Source organism: Rousettus aegyptiacus, unplaced genomic scaffold (genome assembly GCF_014176215.1).
Source record: "Rousettus aegyptiacus isolate mRouAeg1 unplaced genomic scaffold, mRouAeg1.p scaffold_m13_p_9, whole genome shotgun sequence".
Lineage (NCBI taxonomy): Eukaryota > Metazoa > Chordata > Mammalia > Chiroptera > Pteropodidae > Rousettus > Rousettus aegyptiacus.
The window spans coordinates 60,546,248-60,553,952 of NW_023416312.1; the positions used below are offsets into that span (position 1 = coordinate 60,546,248).

The 7,705-nt window shown below is 43.2% G+C and overlaps 2 pseudogenes; both read left to right on the forward strand.

The window, feature by feature from the left end:
* The first annotated feature begins 1,000 nt into the window (after positions 1–1,000).
* LOC118607738 lies at positions 1,001–7,424 on the forward strand (annotated as a pseudogene).
* Positions 3,191–3,309, forward strand: LOC118607900 (annotated as a pseudogene).
* Positions 7,425–7,705: the final 281 nt, after the last annotated feature.

The following is a 7,705-nucleotide window of genomic DNA, read 5'->3' on the forward strand; positions in this document are numbered from 1 at the left end:
GTGTTGTGACCCAAGAATCTTGATGAATCTATTAGTCTGTGGTCCATATAAAAATGTTTTAATGCCTTCTTTTTTTAGCTGTCTGACATTCTCTCTAGATGAGAATAGGTGGAATGTTAAAGTGTAAGTTCCGAACATGGAAAAAGGTGAACAGAGAAGGCAAGAAGGAAGTTGGCGAAATCAGTTTGGGGTATGTGGATTTCGAGGTCAGTCAGGGACATTCAGGCAGCAGTGTCCAATAGACAGTTGGCAAAGAGAGCCTGAGACTCAGGGAAGGGAATAGCTTTGAGAAGTAGATTTGGGAATCATATGTGCTTAGAGGGAAATGAACAGAGGGAAAGAGAACATGTGGACTGAGAAGAGAGGAAGCCCTGGAATACCCTACTTAAGGTGGCAGCGCAGCTACCCGGCAGGCATCACTATCTGGGCTTTGGAGTCAGGCAGAGCGGGTCTTGAAAGCAGGCTGTGGGGCTTGGATGCGGAGCGCTCTTGGTGAAGTTGGGTACCCTCCCTGTGATCAGCTGTCACACCTGGAGAGAATGGGTATCTCAGGGATGCTGGGCGAGGACCTGAGATGAGCCAGGTAAATAAAGCACCTGGAGTCAGGAAGCCTCCCGCCCCCTTTCTGCTCTCTTGGAGACTCTCCCATTGCCACAATACCCTCCACCTCATTCTGCAGCTGCCCGGTCCCTTGCGAATGGGGCTGTGAGGAGCTGGGCAGGGAGCTAAGCTCAGGTGATGAGGCGCTCACGTGACCCGCCAGGTGCCCGCGTGAGTAGCAGCCCCCGTGCTCACCTGACAGTCCACTCTCAGCGACATCCACTACCGTTGTCCGTGCGGAACCAGCGCCCTGAACTGCTTGGGCAGGGGGTGGCGGGCGGCAAATGAGGTGCGAGCTGCAAGCGGCGAACGGCGAGCGGGCTTCGGTGAGCCAGAGGAGCGCGGGTCTGGTCTTGACAACAGGTCAGTGTGCAGATAGGCGCTGCCGGCGGCCCGGGCGATGGTGGAGGTGGATGAGAGCAGGATCCTGGAGCAGCGACAGGGCTGGGCGTGGCGGGGAGGGCGTGGCGGGTGGAGAAGAGGTCGTGAGAGTGGGGAGGAGGTGCTGGCATGGGCAGATGGGAAGGATCCCGCTACAGACCTAGCCACATCCTCGACGCCCCACCTCTGCGCCCTTTATCCATTTTCGAGCCTAAAATGCGGAGTGGGGGTGCCCCCGCAGTGCGACAGTGAAACGTAGGCATGTTCTGGAAATAACTTTCCTTCTCACATACTGCGCCTGTGAAGAAATATTGACTTCTGCAAAAAGGGCGTGGGAGTGGGACAAATTGCCTGCAGGGGAAGGGGACACAGAGACCCAGTTTGAAAAGCATCCTGGTCTGGTGCCTGAGGGCTAAAAACAGTTATGGCGACTGGGGTGCAGGGAAGTGGGGAAAGGCAACGTTGAATGTGGAGGGATGGGATTCAGGAAAGGGACCTGAGTGTTTGTGCATCCATTGAGCTCCCAGTCCCTTCCCTTGTCTGTCTGCAGGTCTGTGTGTCTGTTGTTCTCAGCACTCTGTCAAGCTAGAAAGGAAGAAGAACCTGTTCAGAATTCCTGCTGGTCAGTGAAGGAGGGTTGTCGCTGGACAGGGACCTAGAGATGTAGGGTGGAAGGTACAGATTGGCAGAATTTGGGGCCCCACTGCCGACCTCCCAACACATTTACATACACTCCCACCATATGGGACAAATGCAGAGAAAATGGCAGGACCTGCCAGAGAATTGGTTGGCTCACTTTTGTGGGAGGAACGCTTGGAGAAGGGGTGGCAGAAGGCACACTTGGAGGACTGAGCAAGGTCAAGGGAAGGCTGATGAGGGGCCAGTTACCAGTACTGTCTGAACCTGCATTCCACCCCCAAGCTATCAGTCTCCCTTGTCTTTTCTTTGTCTCCTCTTCCTCTCCACCTGCCTCAGGACAAGAAAAAGAGGGGACATCTTAACATAGAAAAACTCTACAATGAAAATGAAGGAATGCCTGAGAACCAAGGAAAAATGGAAAACCAAGAACAGCCTCAGGATGTGGGAAGGCCAGAAACAGCTCTTACTCTGGAAGAAAAAGTAGTTAGAAAATGAGGGAAAGATAGAAAACAAGGGAAAGACAGAAGATGAGAAAATACTAGAGGATAAGGAAAAACCAGAGAGTGTGATAAAGACAAAAAAAAGGAAAGCCAGAGAGCCAGAGTAAGCCAAAAGAAGAATGGAAGCCAGCCAGCAAACCAAGGGCTGCAGGAAATCACCCAGTTGGAGATGATATACACAGGAAAGCCAAAAGAAAAACCAACAAGGAGCTGGTTCAGTGTCTCAAGGAATACAAGGAGGCCATACATAATATGCATTTGAGCAATGAGGAGATGATAAGAGAATTTGACAAGATAGCTAGAGTAGAGGACAAAGTAAAGAAAATGGGGGGAAGCATGTAGATGCAAAAATATTTATAGGGCCCCTTACACCAGATGGGCCCGAGAGAACTCAGGGGTGGCTTCAGGGCACCAAAAAGATACAATGCGCACGCGCGCGCACACACACACACACACACACACACACACACACACCCCTTACTGTTGAATTGTACACTTGAAACTTACTGGATTTTGTTAACTAATGTCATGATAAAAAAAAAACAAAAAAAAAAAAGCAGAAAGAGTCTTTGAAGACATTCTTTTTGTGTAGTGTCTGGGCAGGCATTTGCCAGGCTCTGGCCTTTAATCTTATGCTAATACTTTAAATGTCACTCTTGTTATCAGCAGCCTTTTGACCTAACTAGAGCATTCTAACAGCAGGGGATTTTCACCCATGTGCACTGCAAAGATATTCTGATTCTTGGAAAAATAAACAGCTTATAATATCCACAGAATCAGTCCACTTGTGTAAAAAAACCCCATAAATTTACATAGTACATCTAGCATAGGAAAAATAGAAATTTTGTTCACTAAAAGGTTAACAATGGTTTTCTGAGTTGTGAGATTCTGGCTGATTTATCTCCTTTGTTCTCTTTCTACTCATCTGTTTATTTTTCCCTAAAGAACACAAATTACTTTTCTTCATAAATACTAAAATATAGAAAAGGAAATCAATGCACTAAAAAAGCAATACAAAGAACTGTTCAGTAAGTTTACAAAGCAGTGGAGGCACTTAAAATTCTTGTCGGGTCTACAGCCATACCATCCTGAACATGTCCAATCTTGTCTGATGTCAGAAGCTAAGCAGGGTTGGGCCTGGTTAGTACTTAGATGGGAGACCACTTAGGAATACTAGGTGCTGTAGGTGTAAAAAAATCTTCTGAGAACTTAAAAGTACATAAAAGCTCACATTACCTCTGGGACTCGTATCTGGAGGAATCAACCTGGCAGCTATAATAGATCCATTGCTATAAAGGACAGGTTTTTTCATCTGAAATAGAGATCATATTTGCCTAACAGGATTGCCAGGTGATTAGATGAGGTACTAAATGTGTGAGCTGTGTAGAGGGCTTGCCTCTACCTTTTTCCTTGCCCTAGCAGGACCAAAACCCCATCAGACTCTTGTAAGAAGATGAGGTACATCTCTCCTGTACCCAGGAATAAGTCCAGGAAGCCAAAAGTTGGGTGTCGCCCTCCCCTGGGCACTGCCATATCTGCTGGGTACTGGCTTCTCATTAGTCCTGCACCCTCTTAAGGACCCCACTGCTGCTGATGGGCTGGTATCCTCAAGGAGACAAAGCCTAACTGGTTTCCCTGGAGGCTCCAGTGAATCCAAAACCTGCCCAGCCATGGTACCTATAGAAGTGAGGATAAAGCCCTTTTTCTTTAGAGTTATGCTTACCCAAGTAGGTAACACCTCAGTGATGTTTTGGCCCCTAATGGACTTCAGATTTTTTAGCAAAACAATCCTTCTGTGTTGTTGTTTTGTAAGTGTGTTTTTGCATACAGCCATCGTTTCCACCAGATTCAGATATGAGAGGCTGAATTTGAGTGGCACGCACTGTGTTATTCTCGTCTGTCAGTGCCTTGTAGTTTGATTCCTCTTTCCTTAGAGGAAATGATCCGCTAAAAAAACTCCTGCCAGGTCCTGCCTTACAAGGTTCACACACCTACCCACAGTTGTAGTGTTTTCAGAAGCATTTAAAATAGTGGTGGGTGGACCAGCTGTATCAGCATCACTTGAGAGATAATTAGAAAGTGCAGAACCTCAGGTCCCCTCACAGACCTACTAATCAGAATCTCCATTTAAAAAATATCTGCAGGTGATTCTTGTGCACATTAAAGTTCGAGAAGCACTGGTTTATAAAGAGACTCCCGTCAACCTTCCCACTCCCACCTTTACATGAAATACATACCTAAAAGGATAAATATATGTGCTACATAAGATACACATCATAGGTTATTAAATAGACCTGTGTTTTTCAAACTGCAGTTCCACACCCTCTACATTAGTAGGGACTTAAATTCAATGAGTTATGACCCACAACTTTTTAACAAAGTAGAGTAGAATATAATTAATTAAAGCCAAATAGTATTAGATTATATTGCAGATAAGTAGAATGAGTATTGTTTTGTAAAATTTGTATTTCAGTTATGTATATATGTATATTTGTACATCCTGAGTTGTGATGAAAAAAAATGTCTTACTGATTCTCAGCTGAAGTTTGTGTTTTGTTTTGTTTTTTAATTGAGAAACACTGTATTAGACTGCTTCTCGAAGCACAATCTGTTCTTTTAATCCTCGTACCTCTAATGTCCAGCAGCAATATCTGACAAGTTCGAGGTTCTTAATAAATTTGCAATAAGAGTAGTTGAGTTAGGAGGAGCTCTTGTTCCAGATCATTCTAGGTCTAGATAAATATCTGTGGACTCCTTTAGGAGGGTTTACTTGCCGTTCCAATGGAAGACCATAAACAAGGGTTTAAACTATAAATTTAACACTATCTCATTTTATTAATGCATGCATGTTTTAAGTGTGGCTAATATGCCATATGTCAGAATCATAAGAGAACTTTGTTAAAAATGTAAACTCCTGACCCCCACCCCAGATTCACTGAAGTGGAGCTCAAGAATCCCATTTTTAATAATCTTGGTCGGTGATTCCGATTCACACTAAAGGCTAATGGCCACTGACTTACATATTCATTATGATCTCAGTCCTATTAAGTGCAAACTACCATAAGGTAAGCAGAAGAAAAGAAATTTCAATGTCTATTTGGGGGGATATGAGGGGAGCGAGGGCTTTTCTAAGGTATAGAACAAAAGTTTGAAGTAATAATCCATAAGGACAAGATTAGAAATCTACTGAAGATAAAAAGAAAGTGTTTTAGAGAAAATCAAACCCATAACACAAAGGCAAATGAAAGGCATATCATAATATGGTATATTTCCTTCTCCAGATGGAATGATAACTTATGACAGCTAAAAAGACACATGATACCCTAAATGTCAATGCTTGCAAATCCATAGTTTAATGTAGAAAAAAAGATGAAATACAGCAATGGCATTAAGGCTACGCATCATAGCTAAAAGCTGTCTCATAGTCAGGGGGTCTGGAGAGGCCAGGTGTGAGCTCCAATTGTCCCCCCTCTCTAGAAGACCCCTCACAATATGCATTTCTTTGGATCAGGAACCACTGACATGTACACAATACATCAGAACCAGAGAGCACAAAATGGAGTCTTGGCCCAGGATTTCTCCTACACTGCTGATTACATAGGCATATTCTTGCTATGTAGCCAGCTTCAGCAGCAGAGCTCTTGGTGGGGAGGTTCACCAAGACCCAGGTGTAAATGGTTAACTTTGTTACCAATAAAGCTGACAAGCTGATACAAAGCCACACCAAACTCCTCAGACCCATGGTTATAAAACAATACTCTTAGTATGTTTCATGCTTTACCATGGGTCAGTTATATGCATTTGATTTCAGTAGAACAGCTCAGGCAAATCCAAGTCCTACTGGAATTAACCTTCTAAGAACAATATACCTTTTAATACCGTCCTTCTTTATAACACGAATAAAGCTGAATAGGGGTATCCTTTCTCACTGCAGGTATAATTCCCAGTGAGTACTACTAACATGGCCCTCATCCATGTGCTGGATATCTTTTCCATCTTCCCATCCAGATTCACTCTCCACCTTCCTACACTCTGCTCTGTGTCCTGGGGAATCTGACCTGTATGAACTACATAAAATGGATCCCTTGTCCTGTGGTCAGGAAATTTTCTTCCCAGCTTGTTCACTGAAGTGTCACCAGAAGATGATTGAGTCTCTTCTTCAATGGGTCCTGGAAGATGAACCCTTTCTACATAGGTTCTATATCTCCAGCTTTCAGTAACCCCTCTTTCTTTATGTTTCTTTAGGCCTAGGACTATTAATCCTACCTTCAATAGCAATAGAGTATTGCACTAACCTACCCCTTCTGGTTCTCCAACACACCCTTCCTATACCTTTGTATATTGTCCTTTAAAAAAAAAAACCTCTCTCGAACGTTTTTTGCCTTTTCAAATTGGCTTCTTTTATTTAACAATATATATTTAAGATTCATCCATATCTTTTTGTGGCTTGGTAGCTCATTTCTTATTGTCGCTGAATATCCCATTCTATGGATGTATTACAGCTTGCTTATCCATTCACCTGTTAAAATACATCTATCAAGCTTCCAATGTGAATTTGTCCCCTGTTTCTTGCATATACGTCTCAGATGCAGTAATAGATACCATAAGTTACCCCAGGAATTATGTTATTCATTTGAGATGGGAAAAAATAACCTCCTTACAATGGGGGTCAGAACAGTGGGGAGCAGGTGTTAAGAGAGGTTCACTGGTACATGGCACGCAGTAGTATTGCACCTACTCAAATTAACACTACATAGAATGAAACTACTCAAAAGTTTTTGTAAATTAAGTGGCTATATCATTTAAAAAACTGTGTCAAAAATCATTATGAACAGATTGTGGAGTCAACTATGTTTACCTGAAGGTCTTAAAGAGCATGCATAGGAAAACAGGAAAGTTATGAAAATACAACAGAAAACATATGTAGAGCACCAGAAAGCCTGCATGGCATATTTGAAGGAGTCCCTCACTTAGAGCGATAAAGCTGAGTAACAAGCCCAGATACGCATATTGTCACAGATTTCCACTGCCAATTAAATGCTGTATGTACTTTGACCTTTACAATAAGGTAGGGGCACTAGTAGGGAAAGAGATATATATGAATAAGGTCATTTGTGCAGACATGCTCCAAGGCATTAAGAAATTCATTAGTGAGAGGGTCACCAATTCCTTGAAGATTTTCTGTGGGCCTGTGCTCTGTAGGCTGTAGACAATGGTGAAGAATGCTTCAGTGGAATTGCGCTACTTGATCTTAATAAGAATGAAAGGATCCCAGAGTGGTGGAGGTTGAGTGACAGTGCTTAATCATATGAGACAAGGTAAGTGCAACTATCACAATAAGCCACAGGGATGAAATGATAATTAGAAGATGTTTGTCCTACAGAGATCTGTGCTGTTGGCTAATCAGAGCATTCCTAAAAATAAAGTAATTGAGCAGCTTTCAGATGCTGCTCAATATATCCAGGCCAAAAAAAAAAAAAATCTAGGTCTGCTGGAAAACCTAATTGAATTGCTGTAGTGAGGTTTCTCAATTTCTTACTCCACTAAGGGCAATGCAGGGTACTTCTAAGGTAGGACCCTGCAGC